Here is a 15,559-nt window from a genome sequence, read left to right as displayed (position 1 = left end):
GACAGCATCTTTAATCTTTCCTGCGTATACAAGGGGCTGGACTACTGGTAAGAGACCTTTTTGTAGGGACATGAGTGATTCCATTTCTCACCCTGTCCTTTCTTCTTCCCTCGACAATGCTAGGTGGTTGGAAGGTTCTGGAAGAGGCCTCTCTACAGGAGACAAGGCATCATCTATCTTCCTCCTCTGCCCCCACCTCTCGTGTGGATGCCCCTGAGGCCAATATGGCCCAAGGGAGGATGTGATAGCACTCAAGTCTCCTCTCTTCCACTCCAGCCACACTGTCCCTGGGCCAACCAGAGGTCAGAGTGACCAGGACCAGGTTCTGTGTCAGACCACACTAGTGCTGCCTTCAAATAGGAGGTGTCCAGAGTCGGTTCCCTCCCCCATCACAGGAAGCAGAAGGAAGAAAAAAGCCCAGCTGTGACAAGTTCAGGTCCACTAACTATTTGTACAGCAGGCACAGGGTTAAAACCACAGCCTGAGCCCCTTCTAGGGGCCCAGACGCTGGGAAGCTGGTGAGAGGGACACACAGACACCTGAAGTGGGGGAACAGTGGAGTCTGGGGCTGGGAGTTCAAGGCTTTGATACAGAAATACACTCTTCCAGGATCTTCCTGGTAGTGCTTGGAATCAGATCTGCCTCACTTCCCCCCCAACCAGGAATGTGTAAGGGAGAGAATTCAGAGCCTTCTCCCATGACCCTTTAGAAATAAAACTTTCTATGAGGTCTCTGCTACCTTAAAGGATCCAAATGATGTCTGGAGGGCATCCCTGTGCTTGTTTGAGTCCCAGAGCAGGGGAGGCTCGGGGCTCACGGATATTTGCTTCCTGCTCTCCCCAGCACCAGCTTTGTTTCGGTGCCTCCAAGAGACCTCTGACATTTACATATTTACATAAAATCATCTCAATATAAAAGCACCTCCAGAGGTTCTCCTTCACTTGGTCACTTCTCATTTCCTGTCCTCTGTGGTCTGCTCAAGCTAAATGTTTCTTTGAGGGCAGGGACAGGAGCATGTAACCTTCTGTTTATCAGAAGCGGAGTTGGGGAGGGGAAGTTAGGAGGAACCAGAGAGGAAGCAGAGGCAGCAATTGTGTTACCTCCATCTCCCCTAAACCCACTCAGGCTTGTAAGAGACAAAATCCATTAACAGAACAAGTACAAAAATGGGTTTGAGGCCAGGCAGCAGAAAAAAAAGTTCCAGTTCCTGCTTCTACAATTATCCATGCTCTAAGTGCTGGTTCCCTTTGCAAGACACCTTGTCAGAAAGTATTTCCATACTGGCATCTATGTCTTCAAGGCATCCAAGTAGCTTGTGTATCTTTTAAGAGATCAAAAGGCAGAAAGAAAAATGTTCTTGGATCAACACCCAGAGAAATCTTAAACCAGATTTTCCTGGGATATTTCAGGCCAGTCAGTGCCTGTTGCTTTATACTGTGGCATCTTTCTTTTAACATATGGATTAAATGTGATGAATGAAAAGATTAAAAGGTCACAATTCCAGCAGCACTGGTTTCTAAACTGCTGTGTTATCTACTTAAAAACTTCCATGGACTTCTATCATCCTCTCAGCTCTTTGGGGCCACTGCTTTGCTTACAGGGAAAACAGAAAGCCTGAGCTTTGCAAGCAGAGGGCAATGAGGCTTGTCAGGAATGTCATAAGGGGGACCAGGCTTCGATTCCAAGTAGGAATGGAACAAGATAGACATTCCGATTTGACTATTTTCTTGTTAACTATAAAAGGGTTTGAGTTTATAAGAAACGTAAAATAACAGATATGTAAGTAAGATATTAACTGGCTTTTAAATATTTTAGATGTCTACAGGTTGGTCAAATTATAAATAAAGTTTCATTAGAACACAGCCACGCCCACTCGCTTACATGTTGTCTGCAGCTTTGGGCAACAGCAGGAGAACTGAGTAGTTACAGCAGAGTCTCTCTGGCCCACAAATCGTAAAATAATTACCATTTGGCCTTTGCAAAAAAAAAAAAAAAATGTGCCAACCCCGTCTATAGGTATTATAGCAGGGGAAAATGAGTTGAAATTACAGGAGGAAAGGTCTGGCCCATCTATGCCAACATATCTGCCAGGAAAAGGGACAGACTATTAAAAGTTTCCTACAGCTGAGAGGGCCTTTGACTCTTTGGCACACAGCCAAACACAAACACGGCTAATTTAAAGAACACCTGGATAGTTTAAGCTGGTGTAATAATCTAAAAGACAGAAAAGAATCTGCTTTTCCTGTGGGTCATTCACGCTTATGGCAAAAAAATAAAAATAAGATAAAGGATATATTTTGCTTTTTACTTTTAAAATTGTCTAGTTTGCCAGATGCTTTTCGAGATGACTGGCCAACAGTTGCTCGCCGAGAAGTAATGCTGCTCTTTGCAAAGTGCCAATTGAACCGAGTAGGAAGGGTGGTAATGGTGACTCACAAACCGGTTTCCCTAGATGCGCTGGAGTGCTTGCTTTAGCCGTGATGAGATATGAAGGGCAAGTGCTCCCCCCGCTGCCCAGAGAGGCAATTTAGGCCTGAACTCAATATTCTTTTTCCTGATCAGGGCTCTCCGGTTGAACTGAAATCAATTATCCACACAGTCTCTTGAGGGAGTAAAAGAATACCAAACCTTCACAGTTCACGCCCAAGGCGCAGTAGCAACTTGAAATCTCAGTAATTTGTATGACAGGTACGGTAGCAAAGAAGGACCACCAAAATGGAATCACCAGGTTTTCACTTCTCTCCCGTAAGACTCTCTTCCCACTAAAAATAAAAATTAAACTGCAGCCTCCTACAACAGCTCATTGACACAAATTACCTTAACAATGAGCAAAAGAACTTATTTCCTCATTTGAAATAGAATACTGACCAAGGGTTTTGTTCAAAATAGGTCGAACCAAGGACTTCCCTGGTGGTCCAGTGGTTAAGACTCCACGCTCCCAATGCAGGGGGCCCCGGTTCCATCCTTGGTCAGGGAACTAGATCCCACGTGCGGCAACTAAAAGATACCACATGCCGGCAACTAAACATCCCGCATGCTGCAAAGACCGGTCTCAGCCTAATTAATTAATTAAACAACAAGCAAAATAGGTCGAACCCTATGAAATTGCCAGCTGTTTGACCCACAAACAGCCTGAATATAATGACTTCATTGACAATTGACAAAGATACACAGGACAGCCTGACGGTATGGAGCTGGCAGGCTTCCCTTCTTGACTGGATGCCGGGGATGCAGGACATAAACCTTCTGGCCTCACAATTTTCCCCAGGGCAGCCTCTGAATTCCTCTGACCAATGGAAGTAGAGGCTAGAATTTTAAAGTATATTTGCTCATTTAGGCAACTCTGCTCCACGTGATACATAAACATTTTTTAATTAGGTTTTTTTTTCTTTTTAATGCAAACATCCTAATAAAGGAGCTTCAGGGGAAAGGAGATTTTTGACATCATGATCACACATTGCCTCATTCTTTGTTTGCTAAGAGGTGAAGTAAAACCCCTATTGACTGTCACTGACTGCAGGGAGGGCCATGCTATGGAGACCAGGGGTGGTTGAGGTTTGCAGAGATGCAGACAAGTGCCATAGACCAAGTATTACGAGGGCAGGGACTTCTGATTTGAAGTGGGAGAATCTGGGAAGCTAAAACATTTAAAAAATCTGAATACTAAGCAAATTAACATGTAGACTTGTTAAGCCATCTGAGTTTTGCAATAAAATCAATGTGAATATGGATTTCATGACCACAATGTTCTAGATAATAAGTACTCCTGTGGGCTCCTTTTTCAGGAGTGTCAGTTACAAGAGTCACAAAAACCACAAGAGTTATAGGAAGACTTTGAAGTAAAATAAAAATAAAAGTAGAAAGGTAGGACAGCAACTCTGTCACACAACAGTCTTAGAACTTAGCAGGACCTTGAAGGCAAATTCCAAGTAGACTTATTGGAACGATCAAGTCAGGGGAAAGTAGGGGTGCCCATACCCTGAGCTGGTCCAATACTTTGATACGTTCCTTAAAGTGTCCATGATGGCTTAAGGCAGTGGTCCCCAGGTTAAAAACACAAAGAACCATGGCTTCTGAGTACTTGGATTTGAAGAAACTGTGGCCAAATGCCATCCTCCAGGACAGGAGCACTGAACACAGTAAAAGCCTGAATATATCCTTAGCCTGTAACATCAAGCCCCCAGGGGATTCCAAGGTGCATCTGAAGGAAGGGAACCACTGGGTCAAAGGGTTTCTCTTGAGTCTAATTATAATTCAATATAAGCTTGGGGATTTTTAACCACAAAAAGAGAAAAAATCCTACAGCTACACAGTATATTCATTGTAAGAGCAAAGCAGAAAGCCAGTCATCCAGCAGAGTGAGCGAGAGGTAAATTTATGGTACTGCTTTCAAGGCCATAAAATAGGATCTTAAGACTTAAGAGCCCAAATGATTCATTTTATCTGCAATGATATTATTTCCTGAAAGATAAAGAAACTTAGTCACAGTAACACGGAGAATAAAACCCTGCGAATCTTGACTCCTCGTCCTGTGTTCTTTCCCAGGATGAAGCTGACGTGAAATGATTCTTTCATGCTCATTCACCTACAGAAACATGCAATCAAATTCCTTGTGTAGCGAAAGGAACATAGTAAAATACATTTTAATTGTCAGTAGACACCATAAAAACAGGAAGGATTTTAAAGAAAAATACAAAGAAATTTCTTCCTCTTTAAAACAGATAAATTGGACCCCTCATACTCATTCATGCACTTATTAACCATCAACCGTGTACTTGCTATGTTAGACACTGTATCCAGACCTCACCTAAGATCCCTCCACAGCCCTGTACTGAAGTTTGGAATATTTTAGCCCCTTCTTAAGATAGCCCATTTTGTGGGACCCAATACTGGGTATTATTATGCTGTGTTTCCTTATGTGGCTGTCAGTGTTACACATTTGTGGCTGCAGGTGTACCCTTGTATTTACAGCTGATATGAAGGAGATAATATTTCCAGATGAGCTTTCCAGAGTCACTGCACTTTATAGGCTTACTCATTCAACACATTTGTTGGCAAAGTCCTCAAACTTCAAGGTTCAGAAATTTGACTTTATCAGTCTGGTTGATAAGAGTTAAGGGAATGGAGTCATATAAACCGCATTAACAAGAGATCCTGTAACCAAGCAGGACCCTAAGGGGCCTTCCTGGGACAGATTCCCCCATGTCCTCCACCTACCTCTTGTTTGTAGAAAAACGTTAGCCTCCTAGGCCTTTCCCAAGTTCCAGAGAATAAATTTAACCAGAGAGGGAGAAAAAACAGAAACAAAGGAAAGCAAGCAAGACAAAATAATACTTTAGCCATTAAAGTCAAGGACCTTTAGTTCCTCCTCAGGGGCTATAGATAATATTCTGAGCCATATCCTTGATCTGTTTTGCAGATACTGAAATCCTCACCGGGTGGAAGAAGAAATCCTCACCGGGTGGTTTTTTTGACCACAAAAAACAGATCCCAGACCGGTTGGAACCAGAAGGTTGATGATGTTGATTCCTGTGTACCTCACCACCAACCAGTCAAAAGAATGGCCATGAGCTGATCACTCACCCCACAACCCTCTCCCTCACCCTGTCTTTAAAAACCTTCCCTGAAGGCCATCAGGGAGTTCGGGTCTTTTGAGCACTAGCTGCCTAGACTCCTTGCTTGGCGTCTGCACTTTCCTTCACCACAACCCAGTGTCAAAAGATTGGCTTTACTGCCCATGGGCAAATGGACCCAAGTTTAGTTCAGTAACAATTCCTATGCATTTTCTTTTTTTTCTTTTTCTTCTTTTTTTTTTAAAGAATTTTATTTATTTTTTTATACAGCAGGTTCTTATTACTTATCCATTTATACTATTAGTGTATATATAGCAATCCCAATCTCCAAATTCATCACACTATCACCACCCCCCACCCCGCCATGTTCCCCCCTTGGTGTCCATGTTTGCTCTCTACATCTGTGTCTCTATTTCTGCCCTGCAAACTGGTTCATCTGTACCATTTTTCTAGGTTCCACATATATGTGTTAATATACGATATTTGTTGTTCTCTTTCTGACTTACTTCACTCTGTATGACAGTCTCTAGATCCATCCACGTCTCTACACATGACCCAATTTTGGTCCTTTTTACAGCTGAGTAATATTCCATTGCATATATGTACCACATCTTCTTTATCCATTCGTCTGTCGATGGGCATTTAGGTTGCTTCCATGACCTGGCTATTGTCAATAGTGCTGCAGTGAACATTGTGGTACATGTCTCTTTTTGAATTATGGTTTTCTCAGGGTATATGCCCAGTAGTGGGATTGCTGGGTCATATGGTAATTCTATTTTTGGTTTTTTAAGGAACTTCCATACTGTTCTCCATAGTGGCTGTATCCATTTACACTTCCACCAACAGTGCAAGAGGGTTCCCTTTTCTCCACACCCTCTCCAGCATTTGTTGTTTGTACATTTTCTGATGATGCCCATTTTAACTGGTGTGAGGTGATACCTCATTATAGTTTTGATTTGCATTTCTCTAATAATTAGTGATGTAGAGCAGCTTTTCATGTGCTTCTTGGCCACCTGTATGTCTTCTTTGGAGAAATGTCTATTTAGGTCTTCTGCCCATTTTCAGATTGGGTTGTTTGGTTTTTTAAAATGGAGCTGCATGAGCTGATTATATATTTTGGAGATTAATCCTTTGTCCATTGATTCGTTTGCAAATATTTTCTCCCATTCTGAGGGTTGTCTTTTCATCTTGTTTATGGTTTCCTTTGTGGTGCAAAAGCTTTGAAGTTTCATTAGGTCCCATTTGCTTATTTTTGTTTTTATTTCCATTACTCTAGGAGGTGGGTCAAAAAAGATCTTGCTGTGATTTATGTCAAAGAGTGTTCTTCCTAGGTTTTCCTCTAAGAGTTTTATAGTGTCTGGTCTTAAATCCATTTTGAGTTTATCTTTGTGTATGGTGTTAGGGAGTGTTCTAAATTCGTTCTTTTACATGTAGCTGTCCAGTTTTCCCAGCACCACTTATTGAAGAGGCTGTCTTTTCTCCACTTATATCCTTTCCTCCTTTGTCATAGATTAGTTAACCACAGGTACATGGGTTTATCTCTGGGCTTTCTATCCTGTTCCATTAATGTATATTTCTGTTTTTCTGCCAGTACCATATTGTCCTGCTTACTGTAGCTTTGTAGTATAGTCTGAATTCAGAGAGTCTGATTCCTCCAGCTCCACTTTATTCCCTCAAGACCGCTTTGGCTATTCGGGGTCTTTTGTGTCTCCATACAAATTTTAAGATTTTCTGTTCTAGTTCTGTAAAAAATTCCATTGGTAATTTGATAGGGATTGCATTGAATTTGTAGATTGCTTTGGGTAGTATAGTCATTTTCGTCATTTTCACAATGTTGATTCTTCCAATCCAAGAACATGGTATATCTCTCCATCTGTCTGTATCACCTTTAATTTCTTTCAACAGTGTCTTATAGTTCTTTCATACAGGTCTTCTGCTTCCTTAGGTAGGTTTATTCCTAGGTATTTTATTCTTTTTGTTGCAGTGGTAAATGAGAGTGTTACCTTAATTTCTCTTTCTGACTTTTCACCATTAGTGTATAGGAATACAAGAGGTTTCTGTGCATTAATTTTGTATCCTGCAACTTTACCAGATTCATTGATTAGCTCTAGTAGTTTCCTGGTGGATCTTTAGGATTCTCTATGTATAGTATCATGTCATCTGCAAACAGTGACAGTTTTACTTCTTCTTTCCCAATTTGTATTCCTTTTATTTATTTTTCTTCTCTGATTGCCATGGCTAAGACTTCCAAAACTATGTTGAATAATAGTGGCGAGAGTGGACATCCTTGTCTTGTTCCTGATTTTAGAGGAAATGCTTTCAGTTTTTCATCACTGAGAATGAAGTTTGCTGTGGGTTTGTCATATATGGCCTTTATTACATTGAGGTAGGTTCCCTCTATGCCCACTTTCTGGAGACTTTTTATCATAAATGGGTGTTGAATTTTGTCAAAAGCTTTTTCTGCATCTATTGAGATGATCATATTGTTTTTATTCTTCAATATTTTAATAAGGTGTATCACATTTATTTGCATATATTGAAGAATCCTTTCATTCCTGGGATAAATCCCACTTGATCATGATGCATGATCCTTTTAATGTGTTGTTAGATTCTGTTGCTAATATTTTGTTGAGGATTTTTGCATCTATATTCATCAGTGATATTGGTCTGTAATTTTCATTTTTTGTAGTACATTTGTCTGGTTTTGGTATCAGGGTGATGGTGGCCTCATAGAATGAGCTTGGGAGTGGTCCTTCCTCTGCAATTTTTGGGAAGAGTTTGAGAAGGATGGGTGTTAGCTCTTCTCTAAATGTTTGATAGAATTCACCTGTGAAGCCATCTGGTCCTGGACTTTTGAGTTTTGGAAGATTTTAAATCACAGTTTCAATTTCATTACTTGTGATTGGTCTGTTCATATTTTCTATTTCTTCCTGGTTCAGGAAGTTGGAAAGTTATACCTTTCTAAGGATTCGTCCATGTCTTCCCGGTTGTCCATTTTATTGTCATAGAGTTGCTTGTAGTAGCCTCTTAGGATGCTTTGTATTTCTGCGGTGTCTGTTGTAACTTCTCCTTTTTCACTTCTAATTTTACTGATTTGAGTCCTCTCCCTCTTTTTCTCGATGAGTCCAGCTAATGGTTTATCAATTTTGTTTATCTTCTCAAAGAACCAGCTTTTAGTTTTATTGATCTTTGCTATTGTTTTCTTTGTTTCTATTTCATTTATTTCTGCTCTGATCTTCATGATTTCTTTCCTTCTACTAACTTTGGGTTTTGTTTGTTCTTCTTTCTCTAGTTCCTTTAGGTGTAAGGTTAGACTATTTATTTGAGATTTTTCTTGTTTCTTGAGGTAGGCTTGTATTGCTATAAATTTCCCTCCTAAAACTGCTTTTGCTGCATCCCATAGGTTTTGGATCATCATGTTTTTGTTGTCATTTGTCTCTAGGTATTTTTTGATTTCCTCTTTGATTTCTTCAGTGATCTCTTTGTTATTTAGTAACATATTCTTTAGCCTCCATGTGTTTGTGTTTTTTACGGGTTTTCCCCTGTAATTGATATCTAGTCTCATAACGTTATGGTCAGAAAAGATGCTTGATATGATTTCAATTTTCTTAAATTTACTGAGGCTTGATTTGTGACCCAAGATGTGATCTATCCTGGAGAATGTTCCATGCACACTTGAGAAGAGGTGTAATCTGCTGTTTTTGGATGGAATGTCCTATAAATATCAATTAAATCTATCTGCTCTATTGTGTCATTTAAAGCTTGTGTTTCCTTATTAATTTTCTGTTTGGACGATCTGTCCATTGGTGTAAGTGAGGTGTTATAAAGTTCCCCATTATTATTGTGTTACTGTCGATTTCCTCTTTTATAGCTGTTAGCTGTTGCCTTATATATTGAGGTGCTCCTATGCTGGGTGCATATATATTTATATTTGTTGTATCTTCTTCTTGGATTGATCCCTTGATCATTATGTAGCATCCTTCCTTGTCTCTTGTAACATTCTTTATTTTAAAGTCTATTTTATCTGATATGAGTATTGCTACTCCAGTTTTCTTTTGATTTCCATTTGCATGGAAAATCTTTTTCCATTCCCTCACTTTCAGTCTGTATGTGTCCCTAGGTCTGAAGTGGGTCTCTTGTAGACAGCATATACATGGGTCTTGTTTTCGTATCCATTCAGCGAGGCTGTGTCTTTTGGTTGGAGAATTTAATCCATTCCCATTTAAGGTAATTATTGATATGTGTGTTCCTATTACCATTTTCCTAATTGTTATGGGGTTTTTTTTGTAGGTCCTTTTCTTCTCTTGTGTTTCCCGCTTAGAGAAGTTCCTTTAGCATTTGTTGTAGAGCCGGTTTGGTGGTGCTGAATTCTCTTAGCTTTTGCTTGTCTGCAAAGCTTTTGGTTTCTCCATGGAATCTGAACTTATTCATTTTCAGTGGAAGTGGTGTTGGTGCTGGTGCTTTTCCCATTACCTGTTGCACCTTTGTCTCATGATCAATGTGCCAACAAACTAAACTAGATATCAGAAAGTTGTTTGGTGATCATGGAATAAAGGCAAAGGCTGTGAATAGCCTCGAAAGGCATTTTTCTAGGGAGTGTGAAAGTTGCTCCAGTACCAAGTACCACTCTGTTGTGATGAGAATACCATCTCTGCCAGATGGCATCTGTTGCACAATATACTGTTGTGTGTTCCATGCCCCACCTATTTTCCACTTTTGCCAGGTGCTTCCATGTACATCCACCTGCAAGCCCTAAGCTAGCATCTCTGCCTAGGCTGTGAATCCTCGAGGGGAGAAGAGGCTTACTCATATTTGTACCTGGATGACACTAAGTCTCGTAATTTCAAGTGAACAGAGGGGCAGATGGAAGGATAGATGGACTGGGTGGATGCATGAATGAAAAGAAATTCCAGTTGCTCAGGCTCTGCCTGGGTTTCCAGAGTCTAAGCTCCTGACCCCATTTGGGAGATGTTAAGGGCCTCACTCTGAATCATTACTAATTTGTTCTTTAGCTTTTATTTAATTTCTTTGCATTCAAAACTGGGTGTGTCTGTTACCACTGATACTACTTTCCTCTTCTCAAATAATGATTATAAAGAAAAAATATACATTTGAAAAGGTAGTATATTATCTATTCTGTTAATTTAAAGTCAGTATTTATCTAGGGGGAGATGGTTGGGGGAGGGATGGAGTGGGAGGTTGGGGTTAGCAGATGTAAGCTATTATATACAGAATGGATAAACAACAAGGTCCTACTGTATAGCACAGGGAACTATATTCAATATCCTATGATAAACCATAATGGAAAAGAATATTTAAAAAAAGAATATATAACTGAATCACTTTGCTGTACAGCAGAAATTAACACAACGTTGTAAATCAAATATAATTCAATTAAAAAAGAATTGGGAAAAAAATAAAATCAGTATTTATAATGTGTAGTGTATAAATCTCTTTTTAACTATATAGGGGATCACTCTACAAAGTTCAATGGCTTCCCATATTACACAGAGTAAAAGCCAGAGTCTTTGCAAGACAAAGCCGTCTGCACTGCATCACCATTTACCTCTGACCTTTCCTACCACTCTCCCTTCCATCCTACAGCACCAGCTCTGAGCCACCCGCTGCTCCACCCACTCTCACACCTCTGGACCTTTGCCCTTGGAAGGTCCCTCACGCCATTCAACTATCACTTCCAGTGAAGCCAGTCCTAATTACTCTATACACAAATGCACCGTCCCCAACACCAACCCTAAATCCAGGCCCCTTCATTTGTCTCCATAGCATGGGTCATCCTCTGAGATGCTCTCTTCACCTCTGGCCCCCTCCTCTGAATTTAATTTCCATGAGGGCAGAAACTTAGGGGTTTTATTTTTCTGTTTTTTTTTTGGGGGGGGAGGGGTGCTTACTGCTCTATCCCCAGTGCCTACAACAAGGTCTAGCACACACTTAAAGTATTTATAAATATTGTGAATAAATGAATGAATGAGTGAGTGAATGAATGAATAAATGTGTAGAACATCAAATATCCTACAAGACTCATACTAAACAATAGCAGTCCCTGGTCTCCCCACTCCTGAATCTTCCTCTCCAAAATCATTTAACTGTTTCTGGTATTAACCTGTATATTTCTAAAGAACATGCTTGTACTGCTATTTCTTGATTATGCAACTTAAGATATTAAAGACCCAAATTCCTATTGTGAAAGATGATACAGGATTCTTATACAACCTGGGACCCCCAGTTCCCACTTCTTTACCTTCCTAGTAGAATTGTATCACATTATCTTATAATTTACTTATATGGCTCTTGTCTATATCCCTCTAGTTGCAATGATACAATTGGATGTATCAATACAATTGACTGATACAATACAATCCCTCTAGATACATTTCTAGCTAGAATGAAGCTCCATAAACAGAAATTTGTGTCTGTTTTGCTCGCTGAAATATCCTTATGACCTAGAACAATGTCACACTCGTAGTAGGCACTGAATAAATATTTGTGGAATAAATGAATTAATTCTCAGGCTTATAGTATGTGACTTGCCCACAAGTCACTCATTACTGCATTCTCAGGATGCACTGGCTGTCCCCCACGTCCCTTCGGGTTGCCTGGCTGGTTGGGCACTGCACTGGCATGTGGCCACCAACAGATAACATCTACTAACTCCCTTTCATCCAGTTGTACTTGGGAATCTCTCCTCTATATCCTGAACTTTTCATTAACACTTACACTGACTGATTTATAATTACTGACATTAATCAGCTTCTCCAACTAGGCTACAGCCTCCTTGGCATCATGGAGTGTCTTGGTCATCTCTGAGCCCCATTGTCTTTCACAGCATCAGACCTATTGTAATAGATTCTCAAGAAGTTCTGAATGAAGGACACACAGCCCTGCTTGCCACTTTGAAGCAAGAGAGAAACAACTTCCTGTCCCAGGGGAGCCCTTATGACAAGACGCTCTCACTATTTACAGAAATAAAGTGAGGATCAACTGATTTTCCTCTGACTGTACACTTCCCAGGGCTAACTAATGCCAGGTCATTTCATTCACTTCATTTTTCAACCATTTTGCTTCTTTCTATTCCTTTTTCTTGCTCAAGTCTCCATCAAAAATAAAAATAAAATTTGGGCTTCCCTGGTGGTGCAGTAGTTAAGAATCCACCTGCCAATGCAGAGGACACGGTTCAAGCCCTGGTCCGGGAAGATCCCACATGCCGTGGAGCAACTAAGTCCGTGCGCCGCAGCTACTGAGCCTGCACTCTAGAACCCGCGAGCCACAACTACTGAAGCCCGCATGCCTAGAGCTCATGCTCCACAACAAGAGAAACCACCACAATGAAAGGCTGGCACACTGCAACAAAGGGTAGCCCCCGCTCGCCACAACGAGAGAAAGCCCACACGCGGCAACAAGGACCCAATGCAGCCATAATATAAATAATAAATAAATAAATAAATAAAAGTTAAAAAATAAAAATAAATTTCAACTAAGAGTTAAATCAGTCAGAGCATCATGGCTTCTTTCAAAGTTAGAAATGTTGTCTTTACGAAATGTCTGATTCAACATTAAGCTCTGTAGGCGTGGCGGCGTTTGTGGATTTGGACCTGTGGGAGGGCTCTGACCTGAAGGCGCTGCACCGGCTCGTGGAGAATGCCGCTCACCTGGGCTATTCAGTTGTTGCCATCAATCATGTTGTTGAATTTAAGGAAACGAAACAGGAAACTGAAAAACCAGTAGCCGTTTCTGAACTCTTTATAACTTTGCCAATTGTACAGGGAAAATCAAAACCAATTAAGATTTTAACTAGACTGACAATTACTGTTTCAGATCCGTCTCACTGCAATGTTTTGAGATCAACTTCTTTAAGAGTCCGGCTGTACGATATCGTTGCAGTTTTTTGAAGACAGAAAAACTTTTTCATATTGCTTGTCCACATTTAGATGTGGATTTAGTCTGCATAACTATGACAGAGAAGCTACCATTTTACTTCAAAAGACCCCCTATTAAAGTGGCAATTGAGTGAGGTGTGGGCTTTGAACTTGTCTATAGCCCCCCTGTCAGAGACTCCACAATGAGAAGGTACACAGTTTCCAACGCCCTCAATTTGATGCAGGTCTGCACAGGAAAGAATGTAATTATATCTAGTGCGGCTGAAAGGCCTTTAGAAATAAGAGGCCCATACCATGTGGCAAACTTACAGTTGCTGTTTGGGCTGTTGGAAAGTGACACCAAGGCTGCAGTGTCCACCAACTGCCAAGCGGTGCTTCTGCATGGAGGGAGAAACTAGAAAAACTGCTTTTGGAATTATTTTCATGGTGAAGAAATCTCGGATATCAGAAGTAGATGATGATTCTCTTCCAGCCTGCAAGAAAGCCAAGTGTGAGGACTGAGATGAGTCCCCCTTCTCTGTCAACACTCCCTTCTGCCATTTGAGAATCCATCAGCCACAACAGAATTGGAACCTCCTTATGATTCACTATTTTCACTTGGAGCTAGATATCAGTAGTCTGTAAAAGCAGTCTTATATTTAAGCCATTAAAATAACAAAACCTGAGAGATTAAGATGGCAAAGTAGAAGGACGTGCTCTCACTCCCTCTTGCGAGAGCACCGGAATCACAACTAGCTGCTGGACAATCATCGACAGGAAGACACTGGAACTCACCAAAAAAGATACCCCACATCCAAAGACAAAGGAGAAGCCGCAGTGAGACGGTACGAGGGGTGCTATCACAATAAAATTAAATCCCATAACTGCCGGGTGGGTGACTCACAAACTGGAGAACACTTATACCACAGAAGTCCACCCACTGGAATGAAGGTTCTGAGCCCCATGTCAGGCATCCCAACCTGGGGGTCTGGCAATGGGAGGAGGAATTCCTAGAGAATGAGACTTTGAAGCCTAGTGGGATTTGATTGCAGGACTTCAACAGGACTGGGGGAAACAGAGACTCCACTCTTGGAGGCACACACAAAGTAGTGTGTGCGTCGGGACCCAGCGGAAGGAGCAGTGACCCCATAGGAGACTGAACCAGACCTACCTGCTGGTGTTGGAGGGTCTCCCGTAGAGGCGGGGGGTGGCTGTGTCTCACCAAGAGGACAAGGACATGGGGAGCAGAAGTTCTGGGAAGTACTCCTTGTCATGAGCCCTCCCAGGTCCACCATTAGCCCCACCAAAGAGCCCGGGTAGGCTCCAGTGTTGAGTCGCCTCAGGTCAAACAACCAACAGGGAGGGAACCCAGACCCAACCATCAGCAGACAAGGGGATTAAAGCTTTACTGAGCTCTGCTAACCAGAGCAAAAGCCAGCTCTACCCACCACCAGTCCCTCCCATCAGGAAGCTTGCACAAGCCTCTTAGATAGCCTCATCCACTAGAGGGCAGACAGCAGAAGCAGGAAGAATACAATCCTGCAGCCCGTGGAACAAAAACCACATTGACAGAAAGACAAGATGAAAAGGAAGAGGGCTATGTACCAGATGAAGGAACAAGATAAAACCCCAGAAAAACAACTAAATGAAGTGGAGATAGGCAACCTTCCAGAAAAAGAATTCAGAATAATGATAGTGAAGATGATCCAGGACCTCAGAAAAAGAATGGAGGCAAAGATAGAGAAGATGCAAGAAATGTTTAACGAAGACCTAGAAGAATTAAAGAACAAACAAACAGAGATGAACAATACAGTAACTGAAATGAAAAATACACTAGAGGGAATCAATAGCAGAATAACTGAGGCAGAACAGATAAGTGACCTGAAAGACAGAATGGTGGAATTCACTGCTGCGGAACAGAATAAAGAAAAAAGAATGAAAAGAAATGAAGACAGCCTAAGAGACCTCTGGGACAACATTAAACATAACATTTGCATTATAGGGGTCCCAGAAGGAGAAGAGAGAGAGAAAGGACCTGAGAAAATATTTGAAGAGATTATAGTCGAAAACATCCCTATCATGGGAAAGGAAATAGCCACCCAAGTCCAGGAA

At 41.2% G+C, this 15,559-nt stretch overlaps 1 pseudogene; it reads left to right on the top strand.

Annotated features, from left to right (window-relative positions):
* The first annotated feature begins 13,129 nt into the window (after nucleotides 1-13,129).
* On the top strand, nucleotides 13,130-13,969 carry LOC103072977 (ribonuclease P protein subunit p30 pseudogene; annotated as a pseudogene).
* The last annotated feature ends 1,590 nt before the right edge of the window (nucleotides 13,970-15,559 follow it).

The sequence above is a fragment of the Lipotes vexillifer genome, unplaced genomic scaffold (assembly GCF_000442215.2).
Source record: "Lipotes vexillifer unplaced genomic scaffold, Lipotes_vexillifer_v1.1 scaffold591, whole genome shotgun sequence".
NCBI classification, from domain to species: Eukaryota; Metazoa; Chordata; class Mammalia; order Artiodactyla; family Lipotidae; genus Lipotes; species Lipotes vexillifer.
Note: the sequence above shows the minus strand (reverse complement) of the source record. Positions and strands in the feature narration are given on the sequence as shown.